At 39.0% G+C, this 23,115-nt stretch overlaps 1 protein-coding gene across 7 annotated transcripts in view; it reads left to right on the top strand.

Moving 5' to 3' along the window:
• Window positions 1-23,115, top strand: part of ENOX1 (ecto-NOX disulfide-thiol exchanger 1) — a 365,243-nt gene that overhangs the window by 107,996 nt on the left and 234,132 nt on the right. For all 7 annotated transcript variants that reach the window (XM_040541548.1, XM_040541556.1, XM_040541497.1 and 4 more), the window contains one exon: window positions 2,369-2,446. The gene's annotated coding sequence lies outside the window, so the exon portion shown is untranslated. The remainder of the gene's footprint in view (window positions 1-2,368; window positions 2,447-23,115) is intronic.

The raw sequence follows: 23,115 nt of genomic DNA, 5'->3' as shown, positions 1-23,115 counted from the left end.
AAGAAAACATCTCCCTTCCAAGAAAATCCCTTCCTGTAGGCTAGTCTTTAGTCATCTTTGTAACCTTTGTCATCCTCCCCTCCCTGGGGAGTCTTCTGTGTGACCTTTGCTATTCTACCAAGGCGTGTCATAAATTATAATTCTTTTAAATGGCACTTAGGCTGTCGTAACGGCTGCTAGCCTTGAAGATTTGCAGTCTACCCTGTAATTTTGAGAGGAAAAAAAAAATGGCTAAGTGACAGAAGAAATATTGTACTTCACGATAAAACTACTTTTGTGTTTGGTTTTCTGCTCAAGTCATTCATATCGCTGTCACTAACCTCATTCAGGTCAAGGGCTTGAGGCAGAGAACGGGCGTAATATTTTTGGTCAGACCGATGCATCTGATTATTACAAACATCTGTAATTTTGAAATTGAAATGAGTGTTGTCTTAACTCCTCAGGCAAATAATATTAAGGCATAATAGATTACTGAAGTTTGCATTTCTTTTGGCAATTTGAAGCAAGGCTCTTTTGGCTCGTTATTCCAGACATTAATGAACCTGCTAACAAAAAGGGAGCTTCTCCTCATGGCTGCAGTTTGGATCCCAGATCCTGCAAACTTCATAGGAAATTCTGTGGGCCAAGGAGTTGAAACAATAAAGAAAAAAAAAATTAATCAAGCACACATTAAATGTGAAGTGTGGAAAAAAACATCTGCAGCACTCAGTGGATGTCTGGGCAACATACTTGCAGTGCTGCTTTGCCAGCTTACATCTGGAGTGGTTCATCAGAACAGAACAGATGCTAGTGTGAAATAGGTCATCATAGCAGCAGGGCATTAGAACAGAGACATTTTTTTCTTTCTTGCAGTAACAGCTATTCCTTTTTATTCACACCAATTACGAAAATGTTAGCCAAGTCTGAAATATGAATGCATATATTGTGACAAGCCAATGCTCTTAAAAGGCGTCAAGGTAAAAACCAACCTAACAAGGAAGGTTCAGAGAAGCGTGCCTTTCACAGTATGGACTGACTATCCTTTAACAGGCATAGTTACTGGTCTTTGGTGAGATTATGATTTGTTTTTCTTGCCTCATTTTTGTGTTTCAGTAGAGATGTTGCTGAATGCCTTCTTGGTGGCAAATGCCCAGAAGCAGAGATGCTAATTCACAGGAGTTTCATCAGTCATTTCAAAGGAGAGGTCACACAGATAAGAAAAATGAACAGTACGCAGTATGTGAAGCAGTGACATTCAATGAGTCCTTGTCACTAGCAGCCATTAGCATGCAAGCCTGCTGTTATGTTTCAGTGCTTTATGTGCTTTTCTTGACCAGGCAGGGAGCCTTCGGAGCACTGTAGCAGTTAATACCATACAAGTTATTGTTTCTTTCTTGAATGCCTTATATTTTTAGTACCATTTAGATGCTTCTCGGTCCCCTTGTGCATCTAAAATTTTAAAGAGAATCAAAGAATGCATAATTTATATCTGTCCCAGAGGTAATGGAGTGACTCAATGATATCTGTGAAGGGGATGATTTTAAATTTCATGTCTTATGCAAGAGGTGGTTTTTGTACGAAAACTGCAAGAATTGGCCTCGGGGATACCCAGATAATTATCCTTATAACAACGGGCGTGGATTCCAGGGGGATTATAGCTGAAAGTTGTTGTGTATTGGACTTACCCTTGTGTATCATAGTTGTCATAATTGAAAACATATCAACTGATAGATCTTGGGGAACATAACTTGTATTTTGACTTTGAGTAGCACATGCAGGAGGTGTGAAACGACAGGTTTGCCTTGACTCTGTTGAAGAACTCATGCAAGACATAAGGCATTTGTTTACTGCTGAAATTCTTTCCTTTGCTTAAAAGAAAAACAATTGTTTACTGATGTTGGGCAGAACCCATCAGTACATGCTTTATCACACAGCAGTTCCACTAGACTATTTCTGGTTTCATTTACCAAAAGCCTAGAAGTGCCATGGCTAGAAATAAATGTCTGCTTCTTTGATATGCTATATGTTTGAAAATGCACTTTAAGGTCTGTATTACAGACAGTTCAAAGGGAATATAAATTGGTTCAGTATTCTCTCTTTTTTCTTTTCTTTCCAATGTAGTCCAATATATTCATTGCATTTTTATCAGGACTGTTTTCAATAACATGTCTTTAAAAAGAACTTAGCATTTTGTATTTTATTCAACTTGGGCTTTGTTATATTTAAATAATTGTTATGATCTTGCTGCTTCCGTAGTTTAAAATGTTTAACATCCTCTAAACCAATTCGAAACTGGCTTTTAGCATTGCGTATCCAAGGAGACAGCTGATATTATTTTCTTTTCCTTTAGAAACTCTCTAGGTTTAACTATTCTTTCTACTTCTTGCAGGATTGGCCATGAGAATTTGTAACGTTTCTTTGGAAATATAGTGATGGGGCCGCTGAGAAGTCACCTGCTTTTGTACAGGTCTGTAACCCCTACTGCATTCTGACTATTTCACCATGCGGATTCCTGTGCTGATTTGTTACCTTATTTATTTATTTATTTATTTTTCATCTCAAATGCGTGCAAGTGAAATGAAAGTCTAATTTTAATCTGGAGCAAGTGTTACAGAGAATGATTTTAGTTTCTTGCAAAATATTTAGGATATAACTCTATTCTGTTACCGTTGTATAAATGTAGAGTAACCCATTCATCTTTCCTTTGAAGTGAATTATTACAGCTTATAGAGTTGAACTGCAGAAAGGAATTGGGCCTGTAAGTCATTTTCACCTCACCACTATGTCTTTCTATGTGTGTTGAAGCTGCAGTACCCTAAAAGGCGCTGCAATCGATGGCTCCCACCCAGGTTGCTAATATGTGAGTGGCTGTCCCACAGCTATTGCTGTGGATATTTCTGGAGATACAGTCAGCAAAGGGTCAGCAGAATTGCTGGAGCTTTCAGATCAGGAAGAGAGGTTCAGGGAAAGTTTAAGAAAATATACATTTAAAAAAAAAGTTGATATTTAAGAAGCTGTAAAAAGAGCGTTAATAATAATAGCTTGACTCCTGTAGTGTCAACATGGCAAGGGATGCTGAGGAGGCTCCAGCTAATGCTGTGTCCTTGTCAGCCAGAATGATAGTGTTATAAGCATAGTGGGCCATGATCACAATGATTTAGAGGGTAGAAAACACTCCCCTGCATTTCAATATGTTTTTCTATACAGGTATGTAACAGAGAAAAATTTGATTTCTTACTGCTTTCAAAGGTAGTACTGAACAGCATTTTTACAGAAATTTGGTCAGATAAACCAATGGGAAAAAACTTCTATCTAGGTAGAAAAGTTGCTATCAGAGCACTCTAAGGGCTTGTGAGAGTTGTATCTGGCCCTGAATAATTTTCAAAAACAGTCGTGCTTGAGTATGCTCTATTTCGTTCACTTTGTTTACCTATCAGCACTGTGGGAATAATTGATTTTCTTGTTGCCTCTGCGCAGTCACTTAGCGTTCCATTAGTGTGTATGAATTCTGTAGGGAAAGTGGCTTGTAAACCTTAAACAAAAACAAACCCAGGTAGATTTAGGGTAAGACAGGTATCCAAAACTACCCTTAATTCATTATCAGAAATTATTATCAGTTGGTAATACACTTTAATGCAACCCCAGCTCCAAAATGCTTTACAAACTATTTGAACCTAGATGTAAACCTCACACATGGCTACAGCTTCTGTAATGAGCAAAAGCCCTAGATCAGGCTGGTTGAGATACTGCAGATACAGATCAGATCGTGATGCCTCAGGCCTCTGTTGAGTGAAAGCTCTGTGCTCAAAAATAAGTAGCTTTTCAGAGTAATTGCACAGCCGTTGAATGATCTCTGTCCTTCTAAAGCTTTATGAATGCACTGTTTCTTTCTTTATTGATGTTGTCCCTTAGGGCAAAATTTGTGTTTTTCTTTGGGGATGGAGGGAGAAAAAAGTACAAGAACTGAAAGGCGCTTAGGATAAAGGGAGAAAACTTGTTGCTCATGTTGGCATTTGGGTTGTAAATCCTTTACTAGCAGCAACAGCTTTATAAAATCTTCCTTTCCAGGCTTGTCTGTGAGTGCTGTTTGAATCACGGCTCACCAAAAACTTCCAAGGGTTCCTGCTAAGTTTGCCAAAGTAAAGTGTGTTTGGGCCTCATGAATTTGATACAAATGCAGTCAACAGCTGCTCTGCAAAGAAGGTTTAGGCAAGTTTGTCTAAAACACATTTTAGAAGTTTCCTTATTCACAAGTCTGATTCCTGAAAAATAATGGCTTTGAGATATACATACAAATTGCCATGGTGTCATTTAGAAAGAGGAAAAATAAGTTATTAATTTGATATATGTACATATTAGATTATATATGTACTACATGGCATGAAACATGGTATACTACCATGCTATACCTTTATTATAATTCAGAAGCAATGGAAAACCAATTAAATTGAAAGGCAAGACATTGCTACTGAAAAGGAGATACAAGGTGTAATTTCTCCCTGGAAACTATTGCCCCAAGGTATTATCAAAAGGTGTTGCATTTAACCTGTGCAACAAATAGATATTTACATCAGTAAGATTTCCATTGCAGATACACTTTTCATATTGCACAGTCAGAGAGCAATTACACGGCAGTTGCCTGGCTGAAGGGTGAGCTCACCTGTCCTCCCCCTGGGGTCTGAGTGAAGCTGCTTCTGCAGCTGTGTAGGTATCTATTGTACCACTTCTCTGTAGCATCTGTTCTTGGCAGTGAAGGAAAACAGGATACTGGTCTAGCCAAATAATTCCTTTAATCCTGGTCAGCTTTTTCCACTTATCCCATGTCATCCGCTGCAAATTTTATGTATTTTTTTTTCTCATAAGTATCTTCTCTTCTTGTACAGTTCTTGTTTTCTTAAACTTTCTCTTATTTCCTGCCTAGATCCCTCATACATTCTCCAGAGAAGCCTCCTTTTCCCCTACATCTTTGTTACTTATCTTTGCTTTGTTGGAATCTCATTCATTTATTGCTGGAGTTTCTTAAATTTACCTGTTAATTTTACCTGTTAAATTTACCTGTTGGGGTCCCTAAATGATGCATTTTTCCCAAGGCCTCTCAGGGTCTCCTCAAATCTTTGCCCTTGACACCCCATTGATGAAATACGTGTCTTGGTTTTAGGGGAAACAGAGAAAAACGAAGGTAATGAAAACAGTTCAGAGCACGGAAAGGAAACGGGCTGCAATGTGGGATGGAAAGTCCCCGTCTCCCGGGCTGTGCTCCTCAGCTATGTCCTTGTGTCACAGCCTCCCGAACCTGCAGTCAGCTGGGGCCAGCTCTCGATGGGGTATTGGTGCACTGAGTGCCACACCGTTGTTTTGCTGCTTCTTCATGTCATTTTCACAACTATGAGAATAGCGAGCTGGTAAATGTCATGGTGGGGGCGGGGAGAAAGGAGGGGAAGAGCCTAGGGAGAGCACTTTTCCACGTGAGCATGTAAGCATGGCAACCATACCTTTGATCTCCCTACCAGCACTGCACGTGTACCTGGAGAGCCCTGCCGCCACTGTATTAGATATTCATGCCTGCCTTAAAGCCATGCTGCCAGAGAGGCCAAGCCCTTGATGCCACCAGGCTTTGCTCACGGGTCATCTTTCCCACCCGAGGCTGCAAGGGTGATGGCATGGATGGAGGTCTGCAGTGACGGAGCAGAGGCTCATGCATAAGCCAGAACCACAGAGGCAAGCATGTGTTATCTCTGTGCACTTTCTGTGAGAATTGACTGGCTATGAAAAGGGAGAAAGGAAAGGGGATGTTGCTACCCGTAAATATGCCATATGTGCATTTGATGCATGCATTTGAATTATTGAATAGGTGGAAGCCAAGTAGCCTGTTAGCTGGAGAAAATCTATAATCTAGAAGCTCAGAGAAAGTGTGGCAGAATAAAATGAAGAGGATGGGGAAATCTCTCAAAGCTGTCATGAAGGGACAGTTGAATTTTATAGAACAGAAATTAAAACAGGACTGTGAGTTTATAAAGATTAACGTGTTCAAATCTTGGGGTGTATGTACAAGCTGATTTAAATGCAATTATGTACTTTGCTTTTTGAACGATGGTTCAGAGAGCCTGTGACTATCCAACTTTGTTCTTTTGTTGCCTATAGCAAGATAAGGAGCAAGTGATGATTAGAAAAAATAAAATGAACATTTGCTCACCTGAGTAAGAGCTATGGCCAGAGCAGGCTTTCTGCATTTCATATGGATGCCTGGAAAACAAACCAACCAACCCAGAGAACAAATAGATCTTCCACTGTTTTTTTATGTTTTAAGTTACTTCCAAGGAGTTTTTAGGAATGGTGGCAAGTGCTTCCTCTGTTAGAGGAACAGCCCAGAAGCTTCCTGAAATACCCCTCCCTGTTGTTTAATCACAGCTACATCCCAGAAGGACAGGAAAATGGTGGAGAGATTCCTGCAAACTACCCTAAGGAGTAAGTCTCATTACATGTCACACCCCTATGCCCATCATCTTGTTTCCAAGTGGCAATTAGGTAATGATCTTTGCTGATCTTAACTCCTGTAGCATGATGTAAAAAGAAGGGTGATCTTTTATGCTAGCAGTCAAGGGTGCCCTAGGGACATTGAAAATCATTTGGCTCATTTGCCTGGCTTGCCGTCAAGACGTCTAGATAATCTGAGAGATGTTTGCCTAACCTATTCTTTAAAAAAATAAAAATCAAAATCTTCCCGTCAAGAAAATTTCAGTGCCACCCTATGCAGTCTCCTCCAGAACTACACTACACTTAGAGGGTATTCCTAAAATCCAAATTATGATTTAATTGCTCCACTGTAACCCATTAGGTGTTTTATTTCTTGTGAAGAGAGGGAAAAGTTGAACATCACTTTCTTTATAGTAAGTAGTCTGCTGAGTACTGAGAGAATGCCTGTATATTGGAGTTGATTTAATTTTTCTGTTTGTTTGTTTTTCAGAATAAGCAATTGCAGAACCTATAGGTCCCAATTCAAAAACTTTTTAAGGTTTTATTTCTTCCTTCTGTGTATCTGCATCCCTCTGTGTACTGCAACTTCTTGACTCAGGCGCCAATGTTAAGCTGAATATTGTCAGTATGACGGTTAAATGGATACAGATTATGTAAAATAAGGCCAACATTTAGAAGCTTGATAACTAATGATGGAGATGTACCCTAAGCTAAAATGACTCCAATCCATATCTTACCTCAGCTTTGTCTAGGTGGAATCCCTGCCAATGTCTTCTCTCTCTTCTCAGTATGATACTAGGTAATGAATGACATTGTTTGAGAGACAATAAGTGTGGAATTGATAGCTCTCAGCATATGGATAACTACACATCTTGCACCTTTTCATTGCCCACATTCTGGCTACACAGAGATATTTGAACAGTAGATGAGGCAAAATGGTGGCCATAGCACATTTCAGAAACAGTAATTGTCCATTCAGGTCCCTTTAAAAGACAGAAAGTTAAGAACTGCTAAGTTTTCTATCACTAGTGTCCTCAGAAGAATCAATCACACATCATGAATAATAATAACAGAAGAGGGAGGACAGCTGCTCAGCCAAACATCATCAGTATTGACACCTTCCAGGAGGAGTAATCACTAATCCCCTTGACCACAGCAGGTGTCACAGCAAGATAAAAGTCATAAGCTCCAGCTCCAGTGAGAGTCTGTTACCTTAGACTGAAAGATATGAATTGATTTCACTTCTGAAAGGAAGTTAAAACATCTTCTCCAGTTGAGAGAAGGAGAAATCCACTGCAACTGCTACTGTCCAAGTCTCCAGAAACAGCAGTGTGACCTGCAGAGCTTGTTGTGTATATTAAAAAAAAAAAAAAAAAAAGTGTTAAGGTGGCCAATTGCCAGCTGAAATGAACAGTTACAATTTTAAAATATTTTTTTTTTTTTCCACCACAGCCCAACACAATGCTGGTATTTGTATGTCCTTTCCCTCCTACTTTTTAGCTAAAACATGCGGAAAGGCTACAGGTTCAAACAGTAAACATTACAAGTATTTTTTTGGCTTTGTGCACATGAGGGAGAATGGTGGTGAGCTTGATCCTGCAATTAATATATTTGCAATGCTATTGTCATTAGAACCTGTCTGTGATGATTATTCATCTCCTTCTTTCCAGCCTCACAGAAACTCTGACATCAGCTTAATTCAGGAGCCATTTCTGTTTATCTTCAGAACTCAAAACCCAGCAAAGTTCAATAAATATCATAAATAACAGTAAGGCAAAGCCTTGAATTTGATAAGAAAGTTTCAGCTTTCTTTTTAGGCTAATGCATATCATACATTAACACTTTGGGTCTGAAAGTCCTCAGATGTAATTCTCCAGATGGACTCAGATTTCTAGAGTCAACCATCGCTTCAGAGAAGAGGGAATGCAAAGAAATGGATTATTAGATGCCACAAGTGAAAAACAAGAAGCAAAACTTAAAGCAATCCACATCAGCATTAATATGAGTTGGTTGACTCTATAGAAGAAATGATCCAATAATGGCTGTAGGCAACCGCTCAGGAAATAATGTGTTCCTACTTAATGTCATCGATCCCACATTTCAGAAACAAAAAGACCACTGAATATTGTGTTCAAGAGGCTTTATAAGAATCAGAGGAAAGCAATACCAGGCAGTTTGCTCAAACAGCAAAAATGAAAATAAAAAGATGAAAGAAAATCTTGGGTCAAAGCACTCTTTAACTTTGAGCTTTCAGAACATTATTAAAAATTAACCAAGAAAAGGGTAAAGCACTCTATTTCCCCAAATATCTTAAAAAAGGAAAAATAATAATAATAATAAAAAATATCTCCAGCTAACTAGACAGTTTTTTTTCAAATCGTAGAAAATTAGCAAATAGCTGGAGGATCCTACAACTACATCAGCTGTACCAATGCTCTTCCCAGCAGACCTATGGATGACCGACCCATTTCTCAGGGTCTCCACTGATGGCCAGCACTGTACCTCCACTCTGGGCCCTTCATTCCAAGGCCTAATTTTTCTTACCATTAGAAAACTGTTTTTCTTATTTCTTGACCTGCAAGTTGCTTCTGTCCTATCTTCAGTGAACAAGGATGGTTTATTCTCATTATTATCTTTTCTTTGTAGCCACCTTGACTATTTTCAAAGTCTTTTGTTATTTTTCCTTCAAATCTTGTCTTCTTTATATTAAACAACATTTTGCTCCTTCAATTTTTGTCATGTTTTGTGGAGTAACTCAGTGTCAATTGGTCATGTCCTCCTTAAAATGTGGCTTCCAACCCGGAACCTAAGGTTGTTGTTGAAGTCTTTCTAAAGGGAAGTAATAAAGCAGAATTCCCTTACGTGTCTTGTAGATAACACTCTTCTCTATATTTCTAATCTGACATTCATGAATACATGACAGTGACTCTGGTTAAGCCTGAGATCCACTGGATAACCTCAGATCCTTCTTAGCAAGACTAAACATCTTTGGTTATTTCACATTTGGTGTTTGCTGAGTTGACTGTTTCCTCTCCCCTCAAAGATAGTTGCCAACAGCTCTAGATTTCCTCAGCTAGTTATATACATATTCTTGTGTGAAATTCTTAAGGCCCAGACAATCTGAAAGTTTTAACTTATTTCAGTGCTCTCTAATCTTCTTTTCCCTACTATAACCTGAATTTCTACTCTTTTGTCTCCAGTGTTAACTGTGTTGGCTTTCTGATCACAACTGATCTTTCAAATAGCTTTTCCTCCCATTGATAAGCAAACCAACTCTTTCTTCTTGCTATTGCTAATAGTGGTATTCTTACTATAGCACTTATTTTTCTTATGAAGGTTTTCCACTTTTACATCTCCCTTCCAAAAGTACACTGCAGTGTTACACAGACTAGAGAAAGGACTTTCAAAGACAGCATACAATTTTCATAACATGGGATTCCACAGAGGCACTAGATTTACAAGAGCAATTGAAGACAGTTATGGCAGTACTTGACAGATAACACACAGATGTCACTATTCTTACATTCTCAGTGGAAAATTGAGTTGATCTAATTAATAACTAGGAACTAGCACCAAAGAGAATAAAGAAAAAAAATTCAGAGGGACCAGAGATCTTGAAAGGAAAGGTTATATCTTAAATCCAGGAGAGGGCTGAATCTAAAACATGGCAACTTGTTCATAAAATTGACAAGTCATGTGGTTTTCTCAGTGGAAACTTAATTTCTCCAAAATGTTCTTCTTTTAATGTTTGAAGGCCACCACTTCACTTATGTAGTTAATCACATTTTTTTCTCAGTTTCTTTCACTCCACTGAAAACATCCAAAGTGCTCTTATATTTCATTCTTCCCTCTTCATGCAGCCTTTAGGGGTGGTAAATAAAAAAGGGGAGAAGGGAAAGATGATTACAGAGTACCAGGTTAAAGACAAAACATCTTCAGCCATGAAGTCTAGAATCATTGTCAAATATATACATATATATATATATTTTTCCCCTTGGTGAGCTATTCAGCACTCTGAGAAATCCTGGCCAAAGTTCTGCCGACCAGTTGCTGTCAGGTTCTCCTGTCAGTCACATCTGAGTGAAATCAATCACATGCACTGTCTGAACCCAGTGAACTCTACATTCACAGTAGTCTGAGCATTCTGAGCCTCTGATCTTTCTATAACCCCACCAGGAGCATACCCCTTCAATGCTAGAGACGTTTGCCTCCAGATTTTCTAATGGTCAGTCTTCTTCCTTCCTCTGTATATGCATCTTTGATTTTGCCACCTCTGTTTTTCATTGTAGTTTCTTTCTGTAGGTTCAAGCGCATTTAGATTTCAGTTGGTAAGTGCCTTTCGAGAGCCATACGGCCAGCAGACAGCTTGCAATGCCATCAGGCAGGCCTTTGGAAAAAGTCAGTGTTTGATTGCCCAATGCAACATGCTATTTTAAGGTCTTTAAGTTATAATAGAAAAACTAAGTCTATGCGGGTGTGCTTTTTGGCAGTATTTTGTTCGCTTCTATGAAGACATTTCACTGTATGTGCTGACCATTCACTGGACTGCTGACAGTCTAACCACCAAATGAATAGTGGTGTTCTTCAGACTATGGAGTCTAAACCAAACCAAAATTTTGATCTGCAATCTCAGGCCTTCCAGGCATATGCTCAGGCTACAAAGTTTTTGCCTGGCACTCCCAGTAGAAAGCTGTAACTCAGCAGTCTATGACCTGGGTCCAGAGTCCATTCCTTTCTCCTCCAGTCCTCCTTCTGTATTTCTTTCTGCAAAATTTCCCCCAAAGTTTGAAATGATTAGTTTATACTCAGATCACTAGGACTCAAGTGGTCAGTGAGAGTCCATAGACCTTCAGATAAGGGTTATGTCTACACAGCTCTCTACTGGTACATAGGAGTTATCTTGGCCCATTTTCCAAGCCAACCAGAAGCTGTGTACCACAGCTAGCATGATGCTGAATACAAACTAATAGATTGCCATGACTGGCAGTGTTTATTAGCTCTGACTCAGTGCAGTTAACTTGGCCTCAGCACCGATAGAAAATATATGTGGTTTCTAGTTGTCTCCAACCTTAAGCAAAAAAATGCTGCATTTGCTCAGGAAAAGTACAGTCACAACAGAACCCTAGAAACAAACAGCTTTGTAAGCAGTGGAGAAGACTCTTTTAATGGATTAATGTCCCTTGTCCCCTAAAACTCTCACCTCACTTTCCTAGCTCCTTCTTATATCCCATGAGCTGTCACAGGTTGAAAGTGGGTTCAAATTTTTAAACATCCCCTGCTACTGCCCCAGCTCTCCCACCAGAGGTTTAATAGATAGACAGAAACAGGTTCAGTTGAAAATAACTACTAAGAATGAAAATCATACCCGCTTTTTGCTCTTAGACTGCATTTTGATACTTCTTTGAGTATCAAAATTTTGATACTCCTTCGAATATCAAAATCCTATAAAGATCTGATCTCAGAGCATATCTCCTTCAAGCTCTCATTTTCACACTCACCACCAGAGATTACCCTCCCTTCAGCTGTGCTTAGTAGTCTAACAGGTTCCTTCTAAATTGGATCCAAGCCTTTTTTTTTTTAAATTTAATTTAATTTAATTTATTTTTTAAATTACTCCATTTTGGAGCATGGCCAGGCACATGCTTGAACAGAGGCAGCTGAGGGGAAGTGGTGGAAGGGGGAATATGTCAGGAACAAGACCTTGGTCTGCCCACCAACATCAAAGGCCTTGTATCCCTCAATGCAGTGCTGTTAGAGAGGCAAATTCCTGCTCCCTACTCCCCGTATTTCTACATGTTTTATCTTGTTTTCTAGCTTATAAACTCCTGATCCAAGAGATAAACTGTCCTGTCAGCACAAAACTGAACAAAAAGAAAGTGAATGTGTTAACTGTGGGAAAAAAATTACTTAAAAATCAAGAATTTTGCATGTTCTTAATGTCATTCTGTATTTGTGGCAGCATGGTTTTCATGGTTGCATGATCTCCCAAGCACTTGGTGTTCAGATTCCTTAGTCAGTATGGGAAATGGCCAAATACTGCCCTTCAGCTCTTTCAAGTGTAGGAAAAAGAGCAAAACCATTTGATCCCAATAAGGTCTAAATGTGCTTTGATATGTAGCTAAGTCAATGACTTAAGTATCAATAGCACAAGAAAATCTTCAAGGGTATTTGGGTATGTCTGTAGGAAATGACCCATATAACAAGGAGCACAGGTCCCATTACCTTCATGTTTATTTCTTGATGGAGGGAGGTGACAAATATGTCTACAGCATTTTGTACCTGGGTTTGTTATTAGCTCCTTAATGAAGGAAATCTGAGTAATTTGGCCATATTGCCATGCTCTAGCTCTTCCCTGCTCCCCCTTCCAACAGAGACACAGTATAGATGGGGCAATGTTTGGAATGACTGATCTTCAAAGCATGGTTTTGTGAAGAAGCGAAGAGCAGTCACTGCCTTAAGAGAATCTGTCACCTTGTCCTCTAGAAGAAAGGCAACAACAATCTTTTCCAATAATGGGCCTGTTATCTCTCTCTTGGAATTTATCAGGCAAGAAGCATATTGATCCAATTTGCAGGTTGCAGCCTGTAGTTCTCTAAACATGTCGAAAACCTTAGCACATGATGATGCCCAGAACTTCTGCATTTAGTTTACAGGCATGCGCCTCCCCCTCCCATCTCCCTTGTGGGCTGCTGTTCTCTTTATGATCCAAGCAACCTGAAGTGGATGAAAAATTCCTCTGTTTCAAGTAATTCATTTTAACTCTCTTCGTTGGGAAATTCTTTTACGATGTTTTTCCTCCTTCATGTCTCACCAGCTGTGAATTCTGAGCAAAAAAATACTGCGTGGAAGTATTTATATCCTAGCAAAATTGGATTAATTGGAGTAAAAAAAAAATCTAGAACCTCTTTAATATGTATTAATTAATATGTATTGATTGTTGTCATTTTTTTTTTAAATTCTTTTTTTTTTAAATTAATTTAAATTAATTTTTTAAATTTAAATTTTAAATTTAATTTTGGAGCCAGTATTTTTGTTTGCATACAAGTGGCCCTTCCCTTTTAATCCCTGGCTCTGCTTTTTAAGATGTCTATGGTTTTAAACTGACACCTTATCCTTCTCAGAAGGCCCTATTGTAATGATTCACTATGCTTTACTGTCATAGTGAAACAAAAATGAATGTGAAATCATTTGTTTTTGATCGATTGAGTGTAAGAAAGATAAATCTTCCTTGTTTGTTAGAAACCATTTAAAGAGGCTACTATGGCAACCGAAATTAATGACAAACAAGGAGGCTGTTAATTAATTGTTCAGGCTGACTAGAATAAGAAAATCCTGAGTCTTTGCTGAATCTATTTACTAGCATCCCAATAGCTCTTGGTTATTTGTTTGAAGAGTCAGTGCTTCTTTTTACCGTACCGAAATAAAAGATGTTTATGATAATAGAATTGAAAGGGCGCACTTCCTCTATTAGCCTTCCCCCTGTGATCACACTGAACATGATCACTAAAGTTTGGGTCATGCTCACAATGATCCCATCTGCTGCTTATAATTTGACTAATAAAGTCAATAATGCCTTTAGGCCATTAAACACATAAGCAAATAGGAGTAGTCCCTGCCCCAATTGGTTCACAGTCTACAAAGCTGATATATGCCAAGCAAAAGTAATACTTTGGGATTCAGGCAAAAAAGGGTATTTCCAATTGCTTTTTAAACTAGATCGGGGATAGTAGCAGAGGTATGTTGATATGTGCTAGTGGGTATCAGATGAGGGGAAGAATGCATAATCTCTACAGGAAAATAGGAAGAACCCTTGGGAGGCCTACAGGCAGTTAAGTATATAAACTACAGGTTTCTTTACTGCTGAAGTTGGCATGTTATGCTCTGTAAAGCAGGATTGATGTGTTTTCTACAACAGAAGGACCAGCCAACAAACTCATTCAAGGCATAACTTATGGAGAGGCTGATCTGCTTTACTTTTTGGAATAAATTACAGTTTGAGAAAATAAATACATCCATATAGAGAGTTCAGAGCATGAAACATTTGGACATTGTTCATTTATGTGTATGCATTTAATTCAAAGATCCAGACATATGGTGGAAACGCATATGGCCAGCACTTCTTAAGGTCAATTGCCATATGGCCAAAATTCTGCCTTAGCAGGGAATTTTGACAGGCGAGTAGCATCTCTGCCGTCTCAGAGTGGGGAGAAGAGCTATCACGTAGCAACAGGATGCTCCTTCTTCCCTCCTTTGCAGGCATTGTTTACTTTCTTGAGGTGTCAGCTTTCCAGCCAGATGACAGTTGACCTTCTAAAGTGTCAGCTGTATGAAATTAGAAGAGTATGAAATATGAACTAAAGAACCAAAGAGTACCCACTTTGACATCCACAAAGAAATTGTTGCCTCTGAATAAATTAGGAACAAGCTTCCAAGGCTGTGACAGAGATCACGAGTAGTGACTAAACAACCAAGAAGCATGTGCTTTTCTATAATAACTCTACAGTAAAGAACTAAATCCATAGTAGTCACACAAAAGAATAAACCAGAATACTGGTTGCAACAGTAGATTACATTTTGCTCCTAGTGTGAACTCGTCAAGTTATTACTCTAGTGACTCTGTCCCTTGTAGGTTTCATCATTTCTCTATTAGATTGAGAGGTAACACAATAAATCAAAAGTGCTGTGAGTAGGTATTTCTGAAAACGGTAGCGGAACGCTACTGTGCTCCATAGCAACATGTAGGTTGGCTACATCAGATGAAGTCATTTGCCATCCCTTATCTTCTTCTCACAGCCATATATATATGCTGGGAGGGTTACCTACTGTGTAGAACATGTACATGATCATGGTCCCTCCTTACTTGGACAGAACTCCAGTTAGCTCTACTTAGAGCTTCCTTCTCCGCCTTGTGGCCAAGAAAGCCTTACAGATATGTGTGATTACAGCTGTATCGAGTATGCAGTGATATGCAGCGTCTGCTGAGAATATGTTTCCCTGCTTCAAAACAGCCTGTAGAATATTTCCCTCCCCTTACTCTTATTTTCACAAATATTAGCTTATGCTTATAACCCTACAGCTAGCTAAAGAGAAGAGGAGAAAGAAGCCTCATTGCAAATAACAGCAAGTGGATTCTTTTCAGTACAATAGTAAAGATACCAAAGGCCATCCTGTTTTCCAGGTGTTCCTCTGGTTCAACCACCTGTGATATCTACACCAAACATGGTATCATCAGTCAGTTACAGTGTGGTGGGTTCATGCATATTTACAATTTGTAAATTATGCCTGTGTAGCTCTTAGTGTAGCTGTTTCTTTGTCTTTCTCCTTTTCTTCCTTCACTAATGATTCAAAACGCTTACATGCCTAGCATCACAGGGCTGTATTCTGTGCTTGCCATTTGCCTTTGTACACCAATTAGGTCTTTGTAATTTAAATGATGTTTTATTTCCTGATTTGGAAGCATCCTCGTTGGTAGAATGAGGTTTTCTTCGTCCTGCAACTGTTCTTTGATATAATGATTTATTAAGGTACTAGGAGAAATATTGATCCTGCTAATAGCTTCTGCCTTGCCACATAATGCCTTACATTTTACTCACTGAAAGGGCCATATTCCTTTTCTCATCATCTGATTGACCATAAATGTTTTGGCCTTTCCCCAGCAATTATCACACTTACCAAAGCAGTGGGTAAAAGTCAAGTATTTATAGACTAATTAGAGAAGTCAACATGGCCAAATCATGTGCTTTACATAATACAAAGAGTCATTGGACAGCACTTGGAAATTAGGGAGTGGTTCTATAGTGGTCAAAAACAAATTAGCAAATGTGGAGGAGTTATGTATGTATTATTGATTAGGACTGTCTTTTGGGGAATTACTATGTAGAGTTATATGCTGTACCTGTGATTTATTAGTGGCATTTATGTTTACATTTTATTGGTATTTTCCACTGTGTTCTTTGTCTCTCCTAACCCCCTCTTTCTTTTATTACCCACCTTGAAAAGTGCATTATTCCTATGGTAGCCACAAAAGCTGAAAGGGAATAAAGGACAGCTGCATGAAAGATATGGGACAAGGCTTTTAAGGAACACAGTTTAGTTCACCAAAATGCAGCCAAATGTAAGTGGAAATGCCCTGACCAACTGCAGACCAGATCGCCTGCATCTCCAAAGGGGTGCTTAAGGTTATGGATGCAGCATTACAGAAAACAGTGTCCCTTCATCCTGTCTTTATTTCCCTTCCTCTAATTCAGCACAGTTTCTCACAATGGGGTATGGCAAACCTGAGTCGTTTATTTAATGCTAATTTAAAGGAAATTCTTCTTAAGACTGGGGACCTCCATGCCTCAAAGTGTTGCTTAGTCAGTATCTTAACTGTCTAGATTCAGATAAGGTTGAGGTTTCCATACATCACTGTTCCAGCTTTATAATAGTTAATAAAAACAACTTAGTAGAGTAATATTAAGCTTGATGGTTTCAGCAAATTTCTGATTATTTAGGGGTCAGAAAGTCTGCCTGAAGATTATCAGAAATTGTGTTTTTTTTTTTTTTTTTTTTTTTTTGGTGGGTGGCTTTGGTGTCTGTTTTATTTCCTCTAGTGAAGATTGTTGAAGACAGGATACAGAGCAAGTTTCGATTCCATTCAGAAATGTCTATGCTCTTGTGTAACAACATGAGCTCCCAAAACTCTGTCCAGAAAGCACAGAGGAGGAAAGTATGAATGCTGCCTTGGATTAAGATATTTATCTCTAATTTTGCAAGTATTAGTTTGTTTGAAATTTATTTTTAGTTAGCACTTGGTACTTGTGTTTTATTTTGCTCAGAGTTAGCACTTGGTACTTGTGTTTTATTTTGCTCAGAGTAAGCACTGCGGCTAATGAAACTGTCACAATAGTGAGATGACTTTTGTCATCCACATGAGAGCTAGTCATCCTGTATGGAGAGAAACAGGCATTTCTAGGGCAGGAATCATCTCAGCTCTGAACAGACATGCAAAATAAATCAGATTGCACCCCAAAAGTGTTTCTCTCTGTTAACACTGAAAGGTGCTAGGAGTGACCAGCTCAGAGGGAGGTGTCCACATTCCAGTCAGAGGAACCCATGATGATGTGTTACGGGGGAACAAGTACCCTCTGGAAGTCCCCAAAGGGGAAAAGAGGCTGCTGAGGAGGCCTAGATAATGTACTTAGATTAGATCCCATTTTTTTTTAGAGTATCTAAGAGAGCTTAGCAGAGGTCCACGAGTGTACAAGATGGGCCCTCGCAGATGTAAATCTGTATGGCTCCATTAATGCCAGCAGAGCTCTACTAACTACAATAGCACAGGTCCTCGTGGACAGAGAGATAATTCTCTACCTGAATGGCTGTAGCAGTCAGGTGATTAGATATTATCTTACTTTAAGCAGGCCTGTGTGATGCGTGGTCTTGCCTTGTTCCAGCTACCTACCAGGGATCTGTGGGAAGAATGGATCAGAGCAACCTTTGAAAAGGGGAAAAGAAGACTGATGTGAATGTGGCGGAAGCAGTGTCATGTATATCGTGCTGTGAGAGCAGGGCTCCTTGAGGTCCTTTTTACAAAAAGCTGCAAATGGTTGGGTTGTGTGGCACACACTGCCCAGGGCACAACTCTTCCTGGGGCGTTGGGTTTCTATCGTGGAGGCCAATACAGAACAAAGAGAAAGGAGCCTACTCTGTGGTCAGTGTTGTCAATAGATGCCCTGAAATAATTCCTGTAAGGCAATGTATCTTCATCTCCAAATGTTAATTAATAATTGATCTTGTTATGTATGTAGAGAACTCTCTATAATTCAATTCTCTGTATTTATGTCTCATAAATGACTCTGCCTTGTCAGATTTTATGGTGAAATAGTAGATCCAAAATTAGCATAATGTAACAACCAAATTGTATATATAGCCTTGATCTGCAAACACTTTTGCCCATGAATAATTTGAGTTATTACTACTGAACTCCCTGGGACTCACATATGCTTTTGCAGAATGAGAGCCGCAACGTTTATTGAATTACTTTCTTTCATACACTACATGTGTTCAAATGAAACTAATTTATCTGTCACGTATCTAGGCATCTCTCAGCATATATTATGTAATTAATTTTTTTAAGTGTGGTTCTAATGAATCAGAAGCCTAGATAATGTTTCCAACAGATAGTTAGATAAAACTGAATGTGTTAATGTTATTAGATAGAATCTTACTTTATATGTGTGTTAATAGGTATATTGTAGTATTTAGCACGTAGTGTTATTATCTGTCAGCAAAAACAGATATCTATCCATATAGAGACATATATAGATAGATATGCAGGCATGTAAGATTTCCTATCTCCCTCTATCTATACATTGCATATACATAGATCCTATGCATTTCAAAACACAGACAACTGGTATGATACTAAATAGAGTAAACCAGCAGTGGTTAGACCAGACATTTCTACCCTGAGAGGCAGTTCTGCTTCCCTGCTCATGCTGGATGGGGGGTCTGTGTGAGCCTGCTGCATCTTCCCGCTGCCTGCCTGTGCTGCTCCCTGCTAGCCCAAGCCCAGCTGTGAAGAGTTGTGCGCAGGCGAGTGTGGAAAGATGGATATCTGCTGGGCATCCCTAAGCGAGCCTGATGTGCCATCACGGTGTGGCCAGCCTCCCTCAGGTGTACCCTTACCAGTTACCAGTTACCAGTTACCAGTTACCTTACCAGTTACCAGTTACTGACCCATCTATCTTTGCTTTCATATAAACAATCGGATTCTATTTCTGGAGTTTAAAGGAGATCATTCACTTCACTGGGACCAGTGCACAGTGTGGCTCTGTGAAGAAGGAAGCTTGTAAGATTCGGTTTTAATGCTCGTCCAGTGTCTCAGTGAGGGCAGATGACACCTGCTTTGTGTCAGGTGGTGTGAATCTGAAGAAACGTTGCACTTGGTAATGACACTGTGCTTACATGTATCTTAGCTGAAAAGAGGGAATGAAGGGAAAGAAGAACCTGTCAATATCCTGTGAATTAGAAAATACAAAATAAAAAGTCATCTGATATTCTTGTATTTAAATGAAACAATAAGGAAATATACTGAGCTTGCTCTGAGGATTTTGCTTAATGATATACAAATAATCACTGAGATTGCAGTGTTTGAAATGAGTGTGGTTTATGATCTAATGTCTAAAGATCATTAACCAACATCTGCTATTTTCTGGAAACGGTGCTGAAAAAAGCCCCAAATATAAATTCCTTCAGTTAAATTGCCCTTTTTATATGCTGTAAGTAATGGGGAGAGAACCACGGGGAAGTCTGGAGGTGCTGCATGCGTTCAGGTAAAATGAGATTGTTCTCAGTCATTCAGAATTGACCTGGAGAGATTACTTGCTTTCCCTTGTAAAGGGAAGAGTGCTTGTTATGCTTACTTCTTTTATTTTAAATGGTCTTAGGCAGCCATGAAGGCATTTAGGCAGGACATAGTACATTTGGCCGGAGGGCTGCCGGTGCTGGCTTTAATGCATTACTCGCTGGCCCTAATTTCTGACATGGTGGCTCTCAGGAAGGATGCTCAGTGCTCCCAGGTGGAGCTGATTGCTGATAGCCTTGCTCGGGTGGTGTTGTGCCTCCATTCACAAGCTGTCCTGTTCACATCACAGGGTGGTTCCTGGTGCAAGGCACAGCTAGACGTGAGGCAAGCTGTCCAGACTAGGCCTTAGCAGGAGAAAATCTGAGATAAACTGGTGTGTAAGTATCATTCCCCTCACTTATCTGGTTGTGTTATTTGGCTAGTATTAGTGTAGAAGCTGAGGTAAATCAGACATCTACTGCTGTGCTTACAGACCTAGCTTGTAATATATAAATGCCCTATCTTCCAGCCTCTGCTCATAAGATATCTTTATATTCACGGGCTTTTCCAATGAACTAGTCAGGATGCTTGTAAGAGGAAGGTTTTTTAAGATTGAATCCCTTTAAAAAGATGACTGTAGATAAAAGTGCATCGATGCACATTAGGGATGAAATTTTCAAGGCAAGGACATCCTGTTGAGCTCTGTTTTGCCATTGTTGGCTTATATGTTCTTTCCTTTTTGTGAAATGCAGTACAAACATCTCTGTCAGAGGCCTTTTATTTTGGGGTTGATCTGAATTTAAGGTCAATAGCTTAAAAATGGGATTGCATAAAGGTGATAAAATTATGCTAAGGGAGCTGTTCCAATGAATTGGTTTTTGTTTATTTGTTTTGTTCTTCTTCTTTTTCTTTCTTTCTCTTTTTTTTTTTTTTTAATATATATATATATTTAAAGAAACAACCTACAAGACTGCATTTACATTGGTATAGTGGCAAACAATTACCATTGCTGAACATATTTCTACAAACATGTTTACAGGGTAAGATATGACGTGTACCGTTACCCCTGATAAACGAAATGAGTTCATGTGAAACAGTAAAGTAATTTGGGGTAGCTGATTCCTCAGTGAAACAGTGAAATATTTGAGTTTATTTTTGCTCTGGATCAAGAACACACATTGGGCTGGTACCACGGCCACCAATGCACAACTAATTCTTACCTTAACTTTTTCTAATGAGGTCTATTTATGTCTCCTCTCCCTGCATGATCACCAATCATTTAAGACTATCATCTAGGAGTAGGTGTTTTTAACACTTTTGCGGAGATAGTGATAACATGTAAGCATGAGTTGGTGGAGCTCAGCAGCATTTAGTTGCATTTTTCAGTTCGTGGTTTTGACATGTTTCCTTGCAAGCAGCATAACATTTCAGTGTATTCCAGTTCTGTAAAATGAGGCAAAATTATTACTATCCACCATACAAACTAAATGCAGGCATGAGTCTGTTGGTTTTAGGAAGCTCCTGAAGTCATGGACAATGACGCCATAGATGTGGAGAACTATTTATTAAGAATATTTATTAAAGAGAATCCTTTTAAAGAGGATTAATTAATTTTCTAAGCTTTCCTTCCTTCCTTCCTTCCTTCCTTCCTTCCTTTTCCTTCTTTCCTTTTCCTTCCTTCCTTTCTTGAAATTTAAGAAGAAGAATATAGGTAAAAACCAATGCTTTAATTTTATTAACCCAAACTTGTAATTTATCAGCCCTTGGAAGCAAATGCTTCCCTTCAGATATAGTAGAAGATGTCCCTGCATACATCAGGCTGGCCTCAGGTTTCGTTTTCTTATAGGCAATTGAGAAATCTGCCTTCTTTTCCCTGTGATTCAGGATCCTGCAATCTAAAGAGAAAAAGGGTTTTCAGAAAGAGAAATGACAGTTCCTTTAAGTTTATGTTAACATTATCACACAGACTGAAAAGGTCAGGAAATTTGAGATTGTCTGTAGTTGTACAGGCTGTAATGTTGGCTGAGGTAAGTTAACAGGCCTATGAAAGGCATTGGATTTGTGCTGAGTTAGCACATACAGCCCTGGAGCTATATATTTAGCCATTCTTGGTTAATTAATACACTAAAAATTTCTTTTTTATGTATCTGCACATATACTGCTGGGAAAATAACAACTGTCTGAGATGGACAGAAAGGGTTGGCTGGATGTGCCCAGACTGCATACCCAGACTATCCTTTTTCTTTATAAATCTTTTGTCCTTCCCGAGGAGTTGCTTCCTTAACTGGCCATTGTCCTTCTAGCTGAGCAGGGCTAGATGAATTTGTCCATTAGAGGACTACAGAGCTATGCATTATGAGCTGGAATTTCAAAAACTTGGTATGCAGGAACAGGAAAAAGTGCTACAATAAATGTGCTTTTAACCTATTTAAATAACTTCTGTTGCTAGTTACTGCACCATAGCACGGATCAAAGTTGTTTTTTACTAACAAGCATTTGGACAAACAGTTTCAAATTTGTAGATTACATTGGAAACCACTCCTTGATTAATTTTTTTTTCCTGAATTGTTTTTTGAATCCACCCATAAGTCACCAATGCCATAAGCAAAATGTTTTGTTATTGCATTAACAGGAGAAAAGTGCCCTTGGCCCGTGGTCACATTGGCCAAGATTTTATGGCAGAATTTTAAATCCCCTAACCATAGGGATTTATAAATTGAAATATAGATGCAACCTTGAAATGTACAGTTTCAGCATTGTTGGCTGTGATAAATATGAGCCATAAAGTAAACCTGTGCTCTGAACCAGATTGGATCAAGCATCGTCGCTGAAGCTCCTTTGCCATTTTCCTGAATATCTCTTCTCAGCATCTGGTTCTGCAGATCACTTTTCCCCATTTCAAGGTTGTATTTTTTTCTATGCCTGGGGTAAAGGAATTGTCACATCCCAAGGGGGATCTTTGTTTTATTTTTTAATCTATCTTGCTGTAGCTTTATTTCTCCAGCAAGTGGTTTCAGTAATCCATACTGATGAGTTGTCTGCTCTCCAGGTAGGGTTGACAGGTAGATTTATGAACCAAGAGAAGATAATCTGCTTCCACAAGGGGTCACTGGTACCAGCTCACATAGCAACTAGTTTCTGCCATGCTTCTGTAAAGGGCAGGTTTAGACAAGCCTCTCGTCAAAAAGAGGAAAAAAAAAAATAATTCTTACTCATTAGAAGATACCTACAAAGAAAAGGGGCAAAGCAGATAAATGAGAATACTTTTCAGAACTTCTTTCCTTTCAGTAGTCAGGTAGTCAGATGTCAGAAGTCCTTTGTGCCATCCCTGCCTGAGA

The sequence above is a fragment of the Cygnus olor genome, chromosome 1, assembly GCF_009769625.2.
Source record: "Cygnus olor isolate bCygOlo1 chromosome 1, bCygOlo1.pri.v2, whole genome shotgun sequence".
Taxonomy (NCBI): domain Eukaryota; kingdom Metazoa; phylum Chordata; class Aves; order Anseriformes; family Anatidae; genus Cygnus; species Cygnus olor.
This window is presented reverse-complemented; position numbering and strand designations above follow the sequence as displayed.